This window comes from Caretta caretta, chromosome 10 (assembly GCF_965140235.1).
Source record: "Caretta caretta isolate rCarCar2 chromosome 10, rCarCar1.hap1, whole genome shotgun sequence".
In the NCBI taxonomy this organism is placed as follows: Eukaryota; Metazoa; Chordata; order Testudines; family Cheloniidae; genus Caretta; species Caretta caretta.
Window position 1 is genome coordinate 77,268,612 of NC_134215.1, and position 15,532 is coordinate 77,284,143.

The 15,532-nt window shown below is 41.9% G+C and overlaps 1 protein-coding gene across 1 annotated transcript in view; it reads right to left on the reverse strand.

Annotated features, from left to right (window-relative positions):
* The window catches only part of CERS3 (ceramide synthase 3), a 74,669-nt gene that overhangs the window by 52,653 nt on the left and 6,484 nt on the right, over positions 1-15,532 (reverse strand). The window contains exons 3-4 of the mRNA XM_048866799.2: positions 12,972-13,216; positions 11,463-11,519 (exon numbers count right to left, since the gene is read on the reverse strand). The gene's annotated coding sequence lies outside the window, so the exon portion shown is untranslated. The remainder of the gene's footprint in view (positions 1-11,462; positions 11,520-12,971; positions 13,217-15,532) is intronic.

Consider the following 15,532-nt stretch of genomic DNA (forward strand, 5'->3'; position numbering starts at 1 on the left):
AGAACTCGTGCCCCATTTCCAAATAGCGTATTTCAGTTTGTGATCCACCCCCTGCTTCCTCTTCCTTCTCACTGAAGCCCAACTATCTCCCTCTGACTCTGCTTCAGGGGTTGCCCAATCCTTTGGTGAGCTTTTCTCCCACCCCGAGAGGTGTATATCCTCCTCATGTTGACATCCTCCTTGTCTTTTCCATACTTTCTCCTCCCTCCCACCAACTTTTTCCTTCTCTGAAGTCCACTCCATCCAACTCATCTCTCCCCTCTCCTAACATACATGGGCCTTGGCTCCTTTCCTTCCTTCTCTGGCTTTGATGCCTGGCTCTCCCGTTTCTCTCTTATCTCAGTCTCCCCCTCCTTTAATTTGAATTCACTCCGTAACCACACTGATCACCCTTTATATCCCACTCATGGCCTCTCTTTCACCTATTTGTGTGACCTGCAACGCTGGAGTGACTCACCACCTCAGCCACTGCCTCTCTTTCTCCACCACTCCTCCAGGCCATTCCCCATTTACCAGGCACACCATTGTAATCCTTTTGTGATCTCCAGTCAATCGGCCTCCGAGGCTTTCAGGCGCCTCTTCTCTAACTACCCTTGTCGTCTCTTGACAATATGGCTCCAACTCCTTCAGCTGCACCCTTCTTTCTGCAATCAAACTAATCCCTTAAAGAACTGCTCTACCACTCTTCACACTCTCATACCAGTCCCCAGCCTTGCCTCTCCTCCTGTGCTGCAGATTGGCTCTGGAGACCATTTTTCTATGGGTGGGACATTAGGTTTTCCCCAGTGAGTAGCTAAGGAGGTTCTCGATGCAAGCTGAATCCACCCAAGTCAGAGATGACGCTGGAGGGCAGAGAAAGGGATTCTGAAGAGTTCAAATAAAAAGAGGAGTTTCCTTTGGTTCAGGGTATACAGGACTAACGGGTCAATTCAGTCTGAAGCTTAGGAGTGCTCCTGGATACTACTCTCACAACAGCAGCCGCAAGTAACACTTTCTCCCATTTCCAGTTGGCAGGGGACTCCATCCCATCCTAACTGACAAAGACTTGGCCTCAGTTATACATACCGTTGTCTCCCATGAGCTGCACTACGATAATGCAATATAGGTAGATAGGAAGCCGTCAGCCCTTAGGAATCTCCAACTAGTACAGAACACTGCAGTGTCTGCTCAGCAACAACGGCTACTAGGAATGCATCAGACTTGTTCTCCACACTCTTCATGGGCTTCCCATAGGATACTGAGTCAAGTTCAAGTTCTCATTCCTTATCTGTAAAGCCCTCGGCCCAGCATATCTAAGAGATCACCTAAACCTTGGTATGAAGACCATGGTTGACAGTTGTGCTCCTGAGGCACAAGTGAACTTTCTGCCTTAACCAAACCAAAGCCCTCCACTCCCCATACAATCCTCCCCCTGGAGAGAATGCAAGAGAGAGAGAGAACCACGCTTGACAGATATTAATCGTGTTGCTTAGTGCATTTTTGGAGACACTCAAATACTACAGTGATGAGGGCGGTAAAAGAACCTTCACAGAATAAGAAATAAAAGAGTTGATAAACTTGGCAGGATTCTAGAGGATTCAAAATGGTCCAGGCTCATAAGAACTGAGGCACAACTGCTGAATGATGTTCCTTAGTAAATCTCTAAATAATTGTAAAAATGGCAAAATTTTTACAACACTGCCAAGTGACCGTTCACACTCCCTCTAGCAAGCTTCTGATACACGACTAACAAAAGGAATAGTCGAGTCACGTTTGGCCCAAAATTAAGATTTAAAAAAATGCTTTTACAAAATCTAAAGTCAAGAAAAATAAGTTCTGTGAAATTAAAGTAGAATAAAATTTAAAATTATGCCAATGAACAACAAAAAACAAACAAAGCCAAACACAAAGTCCTCCGTCTAATGTACAACTTCAGCATTGCAGCATTGTTCTTGTGCATGAGAATCTGACAGTGAAATTGACTCAAAACTAATGACTACATTTCCTTTTCCAAACTGAGAGACATGCAAAAAATAAAAACAAACTTATGTTCTGACTTAAGAAGTTCACTGTCAGGTGTCCCTTTCTCTTGCCTTTGCAAAACCCTTTTCATTCGGTTCCCTAAACTCAAACTAAGCCACCATCTGTTGGATCAGTTACAGGCTTAAATCTACCAATCGTCATTTTCAGTGGCTCGACTGACTTTCAAAACCCTGGAAGTCAGTAGAGCCATTGACAATGACATTAAAGGTAAATTCAATTTCTTTTGCATGGTTATTCTGTGTTCACGGAGGGAAACAAAAATGACTAAGGGGCTGGAGCACATGACTTATGAGGAGAGGCTGAGGGAACTGGGCTTATTTAGTCTGCACAGAAGAACGAGGGGGGATTTGATAGCTGCTTTCAACTACGTGAAAGGGGGTTCCAAAGAGGATGGAGCTGGGCTGTTCTCAGTGGTGGCAGATGACAGAACAAGGAGTAATGGTCTCAAGTTGCAGCGGGGGAGGTTTCGGTTGGATATTAGGAAAAACTTTTTCACTAAGAGGGTGGTGAAGCACTGGAATGCATTACCTAGGGAGGTGGTGGAATCTCCTTCCTTAGAGGTTTTTAAGGTCAGGCTTGACAAAGCCCTGGCTGGGACGATTTAGTTGGGGATTGGTCCTGCTTCCATAGAATCATAGAATATCAGGGTTGGAAGGGACCCCAGAAGGTCATCTAGTCCAACCCCCTGCTTGAAGCAGGACCAATTCCCAGTTAAATCATCCCAGCCAGGGCTTTGTCAAGCCTGACCTTAAAAACCTCTAAGGAAGGAGATTCTACCACCTCCCTAGGTAACGCATTCCAGTGTTTCACCACCCTCTTAGTGAAAAAGTTTTTCCTAATATCCAATCTAAACCTCCCCCACTGCAACTTGAGACCATTACTCCTCGTTCTGTCATCTGCTACCATTGAAAACAGTCTAGAGCCAACCTCTTTGGAACCCCCTTTCAGGTAGTTGAAAGCAGCTATCAAATCCGCCCTCATTCTTCTCTTCTGCAGGCTAAACAATCCCAGCTCCCTCAGCCTCTCCTCATAAGTCATGTGTTCCAGACCCCTAATCATTTTTGTTGCCCTTCGCTGGACTCTCTCCAATTTATCCACATCCTTCTTGTAGTGTGGGGCCCAAAACTGGACACAGTACTCCAGATGAGGCCTCACCAATGTCGAATAGGGACATTGGGGGGGGGGGGGGTTTGCCTTTGAGAGGGGGGTTGGATTAGATGACCTCCTGAGGTCTCTTCCAACCCTAATCTTCTATGATACGATGATCTTTTATTAAGGTGGCACATAGTTCCCTAAATTCACATTTGAGCTTTAATTCAATTGCATCGATTATGAATGAAAAGACAAATGTCTCATGGGTAAAAAAATTTCCTGGGGTTACAGCACCTCTTACAAACATATCCATCTCTGCGCCAAATCCTATTCACCTTCCACCTGCTAAATAAGAGCTTTATTTGTACATGCAACAATGCTAGACCTACCATGTGAGGAAATAGCACCAAAATGCAAGAAATGATTTCACTAGAGTCCAGGGAATAATTACTTTCATCTTCAGTTTGACCAAGCACCTGACTCCATGTCATGTGTTTGCAATCATTCCAGAGTCAGATTTGCCAGGGGAGAAGGTACAGCACTTTTATTAACTGTCAGAGAATCGGCTCTTTTGGATTGACTGCAGCTTTTCTAAAAAACTTCAGTGACACATGCATTAGCACCTTGATGCCTGCCCTAACAATAAAAGCCTTGCTCACTCTTCTAATTAGGAGTGCAAGACAGGCAACCACCTCCCAGGTGCTGCCTTGTGGCCAGGGGGTCTATCTATGGCACCCTGCCTCTGTTTCCCCCCTTTACAGGGCCCTTTAAGAAGAACTCACCCAATCCAAAGATAATTCAAACCATCCCCTACTGGGGTCTAGTTTACTGAATCCTCAAGTGCATACGAGCCATAGGCCCCAACCCCAGTTCAGTGTCTCTCTACTGATAATGCAAAATAAAACACAAATTCAGTCTCCATCCCAGGTTCAGCAGGACACAGTCCCATCTCCCCAAGGGACTATCCTTCTGCTTCCCAGCACCTCATGCCTGCAGTTTGCCCTTTTCCACTTTCCTTTCCAGCTGGGCCATTGCAGTCTTTCCCCTGTTATACAAGGTGCCTCCCTGCCTGGAGAGCTTTCCTCACTCTCTCCTGCTTCTTGAGCTCCCCCACCATCCCATCCCACCCCTTCCCTCCCACTGACTCAGAGCCCTGAAGGAGCCTTCTTGCTCCTTCTGCCATTTCCTGGGCTTCCCCCCTTGTGCCCTGCTCCTTTTGTTCTGGAATCACCTGATCCCTCTCAGGTGAGTTTCATCCTGTAATCAGGGCTGGCTTAACCCTGGGTTCTCCAGCCAATGGGGCAAGCCACACCTTGTTACAGGGAGCATAAAACCCTCTTTTATACTGCCTGAGGTGAGTAGAGTCCTGTTGCTTGAAGTGAGCCAAGAGGAACGTAGGGCGCCATTGGGGCGAGGTATGCTTAGCAATGGCCGTCAACCTTTACCCCAATTCTCTGTGCCATTCACAGTGGCTAATTTATCAGAACAGCTCCTCCTGATGAGGCAGCCATGAGGAGACAGCCACGCCAATGCCCCAGACTGCACAGGCCATGTCTAATCATTCAGATAGGAGGCTCCGAAGCAGCGGGACAGTATTTAGCCTGATTGCTCCAAGGAGGATTAAAAAGCCCTTGTCAAAAGGATTAATAAGGATTCGTGTCTCACCTCAACTTTTGGCTTTGAGCAGGGTTTGAAAATTCTGGGAGGTCCTTGGGACCAACCAACTGCTGGTTGAAAGGACACTTATCGTGGAGAGAGGTCTGAAGCAGAGCTAGCAATAGCATTGCCAACCCCAAACTTTTTTTTTTTTTTTTTTTAAATGTCAGGCCTTCAAAAATCATAAGATTGGCTTAAAAAGAAAGATGGTGAATATAATAGACGATCGATTCTTCTAATTTGCCTTGACTTTTGACGTTTCATGCTTCCACGATTTTCTTTGCAAGTAATCTTTTCTCCTGTACCATTGCAGTTAATGGGAATCTTGATCTTGTGATTGTTGAAGTCAATGGCAAGACCTAAGTATGTGATTTTTTTTTTTTAAACCCCAGAGTGAAATCTTCCCAGGATTTGGTTTTTTAAGAGCTAATTCTAGAACAGAGCAGTTCCACGTGATCTAAACTCGCTCCCTATGGTTGCCTTCCCTTCACTGTTGGCTGGTTTCACTGCAACATCCTCCCACCATCACATTTTAAAATTAATTTCACCATTGATAATTTTTATGTTAAAAATATAGTCCCAGTGGCCATTTTAGTGCCAATCAAATTCAATCTGAAGTGGTGATAGCCCTGTGCATCTGTCCATCAGAGTGGCATGGCCCTATCTGCATCCTTGGCATCAAGTGTCTCAGGTTTAGATGGGTCATCTTTTTTTGGTTGACAGTTGCATAGTCTGCGCTGTGTTCTCACATGCGAAGTGCTGAAATGCAGGGTGATAGCTCTGAGCCATCTCCACCAACTTTATTTGAATATGCAATCACTATGTTCCACTTAAATTTTGTTTTCACAGGATCTATGCTGCAGCATGCATGACACCCTGAGGAACATGCAAATACAATTGCTGGCAGAGCAGAGTAAAACTGAAAGTAGTCAAACTTGCTGGGTCTCTTATGATGGGAACAGTAGAAACTAATATGCAAGCACAACAGAGCCGAGTTACGATTGCTGTAGGACCGCTAACTCCAAATTTCCTTAACAACAACTATAAAATCTGAACTATAGCTTTTCGTTAATAGTTTCATTTAATTATGAGTCAGAAGATTTTTGTGTCTTTTATTACTCTATCGCATTACCTATTATTCGATTACTAGGGTAGTATATATAAAGTAGTGCTCACTCAGTAGCAATTGCTATAATTAAGACAGCAGCTCAATTTTTATTAAACTTTCCCTGTTTTCACATGTGCAAAACTTTTGGAAAGAGTCCCCCCTTTCAGGCTGAAAATTTTCATACTGTGTCTCTGCCCAAAGATTCATTGTTCTAGAGCATCTGACTATATCCATTCTGCTAAGTTAGGAGAGAAAAGTGAAAAAATTCAACTCTCACTACACTGTTCTTATCAGAGCTATGTCAAAAAAAGCAGCTACTATTTTAAACTTGAAATAATGCTGGATAAGGAGTATGATAAAAAGCCTCTGGGCTGGTTTTGAGCTAATTTAGTTACGACGTTATGAACAGCATGCTCTGTAGAAAAAGTGGTTAAATACACAGGTACCGGATTCATGACAGGAGTCCCGGATGTTTGGCCAGCCCCAGAAATGCATGCAAATTGCTTCATGCACCTACCAGTAGAGTTGGTCAACATTTCTTTAATGACAAGAGATGTAGTGGGGAAGGGGTGTTTTGTCTTTTTTTGTCAAAAGAGGCCTTTCCTTCCCCCAAAAAATTTCATGAAAACTACTGATTTTTTCATTTTTCCCCCTTTTATGATATTGAAATGTTTAATTACCATAAAAGTCTAAGTCGCTTTTGAAAATGGAATTTGGGTACTTTTTTTTAACCAGACACGTGTAACTTTTCGGTCTCCACTCCTGGTTTAAGGCACGGGCTCAGAATCACCTGTTGCTCACCCAGTGTGGCAGAAAACAAAACACAGCAGACCAGACAGCACACAGCAGCTAGGACATTCACGACAGTCTACTCAGCTAGGCAACGAAGATGGATCCTTAAAGTCTTACTCCAGCTTATTGGAGCAGACATCCTTTAAACCAGAGTGGGGGTGCTATCAGTCTGAAAAGAATGGCTAATAGGGCTAGAGACTCCAATCTAGCTCCTGATTTGGGAACGGGAGGAGTAGGAAGGACAGTAGTGAAAATAAAAAGAACAGGAGTACTTGTGGCACCTTAGAGACTAACAAATTTATTAGAGCATAAGCTTTCACTATATATATATATATATATATATATATAGTGTGTGTGTGTATATATATACACACAAAGAAGGTGAAAGTTGCCATACAAACTGTAAGAGGCTAATTAATTAAGATGAGCTATTATCAGCAGGAGAAAAATACTTTTGTAGTGATAATCAAGATGGCCCATTTAGACAGTTGACAAGAAGGTGTGAGGATACTTATCATAGGGAAATAGATTCAGTATGTATAATGACCCAGGACTCCCAGTCTCTATTCAAACCCAAGTTAATGGTATCTAGTTTGCATATTATATGCAAACCATTAACTTGGGTCACCATTACCTTGGGCCTGCCTCATCCTACTCAGTTGCACTAAGAGCTCCATGGGGCAGGAAATGTATAATTATTCAATCAGGGAAGGGTCAAGCACAGCCATTCCGGGATAGGTAAGGGTTAAACAAACATTGATGAATAATAAAATACATTAATAAAATAATAATAATGACCAAAGACACATGTAGGCAGGAGAAGAGCTTCAGACTGCCTATGGTGACTGCATGCTCATTTCCACTGCTTCCGTCACACCAAAATCAAGAGTTAGGCCAAGCACCCTGTGCATTCCTGCTAGAAACTGTCCTCAGATTCCTGCTGGCTGTCCTCTCCTCTGCCAATACTTCTCTGGTCCATACCAAAATCAGGACGAGGGGGAGACTGAACATACCTGGTACAATAATCCAGCTATTGTCTAGCCTTCCCTCTGTGTCATAGCAGCTGACTCCCAGCTCTTTCCTCAAATCAAGACACAGGCTGAAGGCTGGATCTGCAGCTGATGTAAATCATTGTAACTCCCAACGTCAGTGGTGCTATGCCAGTTTACACCAGCTGAGGATCTGACACAGAGGCTAGGAAATTACAAAATCTATCTTTAAAAAAAAAAGGGTACAGGCCAAAAAACTGTGTGGGTTTCCTCATAAAAAGCTCTCTGCCGGGGCACGCAAAGTGTGATACCATCACTTAGCAAGTAATAGTTGCGGTAACTCATTTCAGTGTGTGATTTGTGGCAACACCTATTTCAGCTCTTTGGTCAGAATGATCTTAAAATAGAACAGACATCTTGTGTCCTGACATTAAATCTACCTTTTTTTTTCCCCTGTAGAACAATTTTCTTACTGGTTTTTTTTTTTTTTTTTTTTTTACAAAAAACCTCACAAAAATCAGGGCCACCTTTTTCATGTGACTTGAATTCAAGTATTTTCCTAAGGCATACAAAAAGAAAAACAAAAATCTCTGTGTGGTTAGTTCACCGCGTTTTCCTGTTATAAAAGACTTTTCACTCCTTGACTTTAAGAATTTAGCATTGTCCCATTAAAACTTCATGGGATAGTGATCAAACAGGTAAAATAGGAGAGGGGCAAAAGCTGCTATTCTAACCTTTACTCTCTGATTTAAAAAGAAAACACATTGCAAAATACAAGAACCATCTCCAAATGAAGCAGTCATAAAACATAAAAAGGAGTTTTCAAATAAGGGCTTGCTAAAACCTATCCCAAACATCTGGCTCATTCAAACCCTTTGTTTTAAGTTGTGTTAATAGAATTGCTGCTACTTTTCTTTATGAGCCAGACAATGTTAGAGACCAGGGCATGCTAACGGCTCAGACCCTCAATATACAGTGTGAAAGGGAAAAGTACCTACCTTTACAGGGTTTCAGTCACAGACTATGCTAGTGTGTTAGCAAAAACCAGGCACATATGCTGGCTACTTTCTCATAGGTAAACACGCCCCATCTGCAGAACGCCTTCAAATTCTTCCAAGACCCACCCAGAAAAGCTGCAATTCAAGATTTCTGACTGAGGGCAATCCTGATGTTGTGCAAAATCACTGGATGCAACTTTTGAGTAGTAATGCAGACGGTCTTCGCTATTTCTTGTTTCAACATAGTAAAGGGAGAATGGTTCTAAATCTTAGGGTGTATCTATTTCGTTGTACATCTGAGCATTTCTCTCCTCTCTTCTAATTTTGCTCTACACACAAACACAAGGATGATGTGCTGGTAACACAGAAAAATAAATACTCAAAACTGCACAGACCTGTGGGCATAATTAGATAATTATGTACTCTAGGGTGGATTTGAACATAAAAATTGGGAAAGGGAATCCCCTTTTTCCAACTACATAATGGAACACTTCATGGCTCAGTGTCAACTGGATACTTTACAGAAACTAATTCCATAGTGGGGTCCAGTTGCTTAGGTGGTATAAACTGCCATACCTTTATTGATGTGTATACAGCTATGCTAATTTACACCCACTGAGGATCTAGCCCTGCATATTTATGATCTTATCAATTTTGTTTAATTTCAAATGAATATTTAAATATGACATCCAGTTATAATTAGGATACGGTAGTACCAAAGGCCATTCTGTACCACATCTTCCACAAAACAGCTGACAGAGTTTGGAATTGATGACATCACTGGAAATGTGAAGGCACCACCTCCTGGTGCTGCTGGCAAGCGATGGGGATAACTGCTAAGGCCATGTGGCCCACAAAGTTTTGGCTCTGGAGGGAGGCTGGTAGGCTCAGTTAGCCCTCTCCCTCTGCTCCCTGGTTCTGCTAGCAACAATAAAACAGTAATCCATACAATAATACAATAAGTTTGGACTGGGGTCTAAATTTCCCCAAAGCTCAAGGTTGTTTGGATCATAGGGTTTATAACCCCATGGGTTTTGTTTTTTTTTTTGGGGGGGGGGGGAGGGGAGTACAGATCCTTTAGGAGCTGGGTGCATTTCATTTCTTCAGTCCTACTATATAAAACTGGGAGTGGTATTCAAACTGAAGCTGTACAGAAACATTTAACTTGAAGGTTTACTTCAGAAAGGCAAGATTACTACTTTGCTGGGCAATTCAAACTATTTCTACATTTTCCCACATCTGAACTGTGACTGTGAGCCAAACAAACAGAACATCCAAGAACGCTTTCCCAACTAGGGAAGCGTAGAGCAAGTTGATTCATGTATCATTTGGTTAATACAGTCCTTTTCATTTAATAGAGGCATTGGGATATTTGTGATGCCTTGATTCACAACCTCCTTACTGCAAAAAGAACAGGAGTACTTGTGGCACCTTAGAGACTAACCAATTTATTTGAGCGTAAGCTTTCGTGAGCTACAGCTCACTTCATCGGATGCATTCAGTGGAGCTATTTCCACTGAATGCATCCGATGAAGTGAGCTGTAGCTCACGAAAGCTTACGCTCAAATAAATTGGTTAGTCTCTAAGGTGCCACAAGTACTCCTGTTCTTTTTGCGAATATAGACTAAACACAGCTGCTACTCTGAAACCTCCTTACAGTTGCTCTCATCTGCTCCAAACCCCTGTGTTTGACTGACGGAAATTCAAACCTGTTTGAGATGAGCTTGGAAGAATTAGATTTTTATTGGTAAATGTCGATTTCACAGACATATGCAAATTGACAAAAATATATTTCCATCTAGCATCACTGAAATGTACAGCTAGACAATGAAAGAAAAAATGCTGCTTGAGAACTTATGAGTGTCCAAATCCAGCGATTTAGACTTCTGAATAAGGCTTGTTACAAATGGACTGGTGAATGAATAGTAAAAACAGGTATGATTGGTTGATTTAAGGATATTTACTTGGTATATTTTGATACGTGATGGTGACAGTGTGTTAACTGTTGATAAAGCTTTAACTTTCTGAATCTCAGGGTCTACTTCATTAAATAATTGTCTGCCACCCCATAAATTCACACAACTGTGAAAATTTAAAAATGATCTATCATCTAAAATCATCTAAAAAAAATACTTAAAAATAGACATTGATATTATCCACTGAAATTATTTAAAAAAATAAAAATTGACTTCTACCAAGTATAGTTGTAGATAATAAAATGGAAGACACCAATTTTAGACATCTTTTAAACCATTTCTTAGGTGCCACTCACCACAATACTTGGATTCCATTTCAACATTAAATAAAGATATTATTGCCTAAACAACACATGAACTCAACTCTAAGCCATCTTCATCAACTGGCCAAAATGGCCCACTGATCTTTCAGTTACCACCACACTTTGCACTTTCAGAGTGCCTTCCATGAGGGGATTGCAAACCTCAGCACCAAAGGAAACCAAAGCAAACTAGAAGCATCTTGCCCTATGAACTAAAAATAGCCAGAAACCGTCTCTGACTGACCACCAGAGAACACAAATTCCAGAAATGAATGTCCCACCTACCTGGGCAAGTGACAATTCAGCTATATAAGCACAGAATCAATGGTGAAGAATCACCCTGTGGTAGGATTTAAAAAAAAAATCCTCAAAGACTTAAGATAACAAGCTAATAGGTGAATTTATCCAAATAATTAAATTACACGTAGAAGCAGAAAAGCCCTTATCTATAGGGCCGATTGGAAACGTCAATCAAAAACAACAAAACACTGATAATTCTTCCCCGTTTTCCAGCCAGCTGTATTTACCTGACTCAGTGAACGCAGGTCCTGGTTGTGAGTTCTCCCCTCGTAGTTCCTAAGTGGCTATATAAAAGAGAAATGATAAAACCAGAATATATTTTAAAAGATAAATTCCAACTGGATGTCTTGTAAGGGAAGACTTATTTAGCAAAAACAAATAGTTGTGTCATGCTAAATCTTTAACTTCTAGAATTCAGAGCTGGTGAGTCTGAAGTCAAAAGGAAGGCCTGCAGTTTAGTTTTAAGAGGTTTCGTTCTGCTAAACTCTCTCAGTCAGATGGTAGTTATTCAGTGTCTGATAATAGTTTCTAGTGGCATAAAAGTTATTTCCAATAGCTTAAGACTGAGAATGATCTACATCACGGGGCATTTAATAAAAAATAGTAATTTCTCGGCTAACCTCTCCCCCCAATCCTGCTAACGTAACATTATTTCATCAAGATTTAGAAACTGATCAAAATAAAACACTCTGAAGCAAGGAAATGCATGGGTAGGCTAGAAAGACACGCTGGCATCAAAACCCATGGAGCTGACTTGGGAGCCAAATCCCCGGCCTATTTCTTCATGTGGGTCCAGAACGCCTGTCAATGCATTTCCCCCCTCCCACATGGAAAAATGGAGCGGGGGCAACTTCATAAGGGAACCACTGCAAAATTTTCCTCCTCAGAACCAGTCTTGCAAGAAAGTACGGTCCGGCTCTTAATTTACGCTGGTTTGCAAGTGAGGGGAAGTTCCTGTCTTGTCAGCCAGGTTGTTCCATCTCTCAGGAGTGATATTTAATGCATTATTCTACTGCTGCTCGCTTGGAAGAGAACAAAGATTTCTAAAGCACTCCCCCTACCAAGTGCTTTACCAACAATAACACCACATGCATCACACCAAATTTGGAACATGCTGAACATTAGGGACACAAACGCTCAAGTGTGTGCGCACCAGGGTTTTTGCAGGGCTAAGTTGGAAGCAGATGCACACGTTTGAACATTTGGTTCCAAAAGGAAAGGAAGGATGCCAAAGCAGCATATAAGGGGCCAGAGATGGTCAGGCTTTAAAAGAAAAAACCTACGCCACTGCAGGGCAAAGGAGTGAGTTCCACCGCTTTGTTTTCACTACCTGTGAACAAGCAGCTATGTCTTCAAGGTGTAGAAATGAGACCACTAATAGGTTTCAGATACTCTTCAGAACAAGGCTTAAAGAGGTGGTCTTGAATTTAGCTGGGGGTCTACATTTGTATTGTACATTCTGAAATATTTATCACCTCTCCTGTGTTTAACAATTCAAAAAAGTGTCAATGTGGCAGTTCTTTTGTGAGCTCTTTCAAACTGGTGTAACTCACTTCCTTAGCTAAAACAACGAGGAGTCCTTGTGGCACCTTAGAGACTAACATTTATTTAGGCATAAGCTTTCATGGGCTAAAACCCACTTCATCAGATGCATGGAGTGGAAAATACAGTAGGCAGGTATAAACACACAGCACATGTATGCTGTGTATTTTATTACTGATAAACGCTGTACTTACGATATTATTGATAAACTTTCAGGATGGTAGCTGTTGAATCATCACATGCTCATTGACTTGTACAGGAGGTGGCTAGAGAAGAATTCAATTGATTGTGACCAATTTTTAGTCAGATTTCTCCACACGCAATAGTCCAACTTGTTCTGTTAGCAAATTCTCTTCTGTGGGATAAAGCCATTCTTTCCTGCTTGACTGACAAAATTATCTTGTCCATTCTGCCAAATGAACCTCCCGGCCAAAGGAATCTGAAGCACAGAAGTGTGTAATGGTCTACTGTAACTGGAACTAGAAGTAAGTTTCTTCCTTGGCATTACATTCAACATCTCACAACTTTGTTTCTGACAGAGTTGTAAGCTTGTACAGGCTGGAGTTTCAAATGGGTGCATTTTAAGTAAGTCTAAATAAATAAACATGGCAAAAGAATGAACTCTGTTGCTCACATTTATAACATGGAATACGTACAATTTTATGAATACTATAGATTCTCTTTGAACTCGGTATTAGCCATAACTGGATGTTGTTAATATTTGGTGTTTATATTGCACCCTTTTCCCCTCAAGGTGCTAATATTAATTCATTATTTAGTCCTTGCAGCACTCGTATTCCCATTGCACACAGGGGGAAACTAAGGAAGAAAGGTTAAGTCACTCGGGATCAGCCCTTCTCAACATTCAATCAGCATCAAAGCAAGGATTTGAACTCAGGAGCTCCTGTCTTCCTGGCTTTAGAATCAATCCATCAGACCAGAAATTCCCAAACTTTTTTTGCCGCACCCCCACATTCAGAGATTCATGTCCCAGGTGAGTTCCCCTCGGCACAGGGGAATACAGATGGTGCAAAGTTCAGAGCCCAGGAGGTTGGGGATGAGGGAAAGTGGGAAATCCCCATGTGACCCGTGCATGCAGGAGGAGGCTCATACGTCCTGCTCGAATGCCAGTTGCCCAAAGCAGCATCTTGTCCCTGTGTGCAGCAGCGCTGCCTTCTCCCTGCATGCATGTGCACATCATTTGCTGTGGGGCCAGGACACAGGTGTGGTGCAACTGCCATTTTGATTCCCAGCACAGTGATAGGAGAGAGAGTAAGGGTCACACACACACACACACACACACAGATCAGAGTGAATTCTTGTGAGTTTGTACAGATCCCGTGGGAGCTTGCTAACGGTAGGATGTGCTGGGTTTATTCTTAATCAGCCAAGTCCTTGAGCTCCCCTGATAACCCTCCCAGGGGGGCATGGCCCACAGTTTGAAAACCAATGCAAGTAGAGCATACCTTGTTAGCTTGTTTATATCTATATATACATAGATATACAAATAAAACAAAACACACATCTAGTTTAATGCCTTCTCCTGCTCCTATTCAGCAGCTTGATAGCATTGGGTCCATTGTGTAGATCAGTCCCTTCTGTTTATTTCCAGACAGCAACCAGGCCTCTAAGGGGTGCACAACTTCAGTATATAATCATTTTTGTCACCCCCATAATTGATGATAAAACTTGGTACCTGAGCATAGGGAAAACAATGCTCCTTTCCAGTATTCCCATTCACCACCGTACAATCAGATAAGGCCATTGGGAGATTTTAAAAGAAATAGTTTGTGGTTACTTAGGCAGGGAGTGGAAGATGGAAGTGAGCAACTGCCTTATTAATCATTAGAGTCACGAATAATGGTGTAACAACTGTGAAGAAATGTCTTGGTAATACAAAACCCCCAAGCATATGTACTAATTACAAATTTACATAAAATAAAACCTTGGGGAAAAACAGCTAGAGAATTAAATTAATAGGACACTTCTACAGATTCAACATAGTGTTGTTCTCTTCAAGGAGAATCAGAGGGCATTCAATTCCACCTAGTGTAAAGGACAAAGTGCATAAGTACAATTATTCCTTATGCTGTCAGAAAAGAAAGAAGTCCAGTATCGTGATGTTTTAACTATGAGAATAGGCTGTTCTCAGTGGCCTTTTAGGAGGCATATATTACTACCAAACACTGCTGTTTTCTTTAAGTGAGCATATATAGATTTTGGTGCTGAGTAATCTGTTGCCTTTCTTGGCTGACTCTACAAAAGGAATTCTCGGCTGTGGAACCAATTCCCTTTGTATCTGGACACCAACAGACATACAGGACATGGTGTGGACAATAAACTGGCATGGAGATATCACCACATCTGCTTCCTTTGTTGATGTAACTGGTTCAGTAATAGATAAATTGATATAGCATTCCACAGGGCTAGGTTATGAGACGTTTATATCAACGTCAATAGTTATGCCTTGTTGGAACCTTTTCTGTGGGTTGCTCACTCCTTCTACTCCCGTTTTGGCGTCAACAACGAATGTGGCACCATTTCAACTTTAGTGAGCACATGCTGGGGAAAGCAGTTGCAGCTTCTTTCAGATTGCAGCCAATAAATCCAGTGCCTGGGGCCTGTTCCTTTTTGAAACAGAAAAAGCTTGATTTTCTTAACTCAATTTTCATATGTCACAGAAGACCGCTGAAACAGAAGCAGGCCACTGATTATAACAACCTTATAAAAGGATGTGTATGGATGAGGCATTATA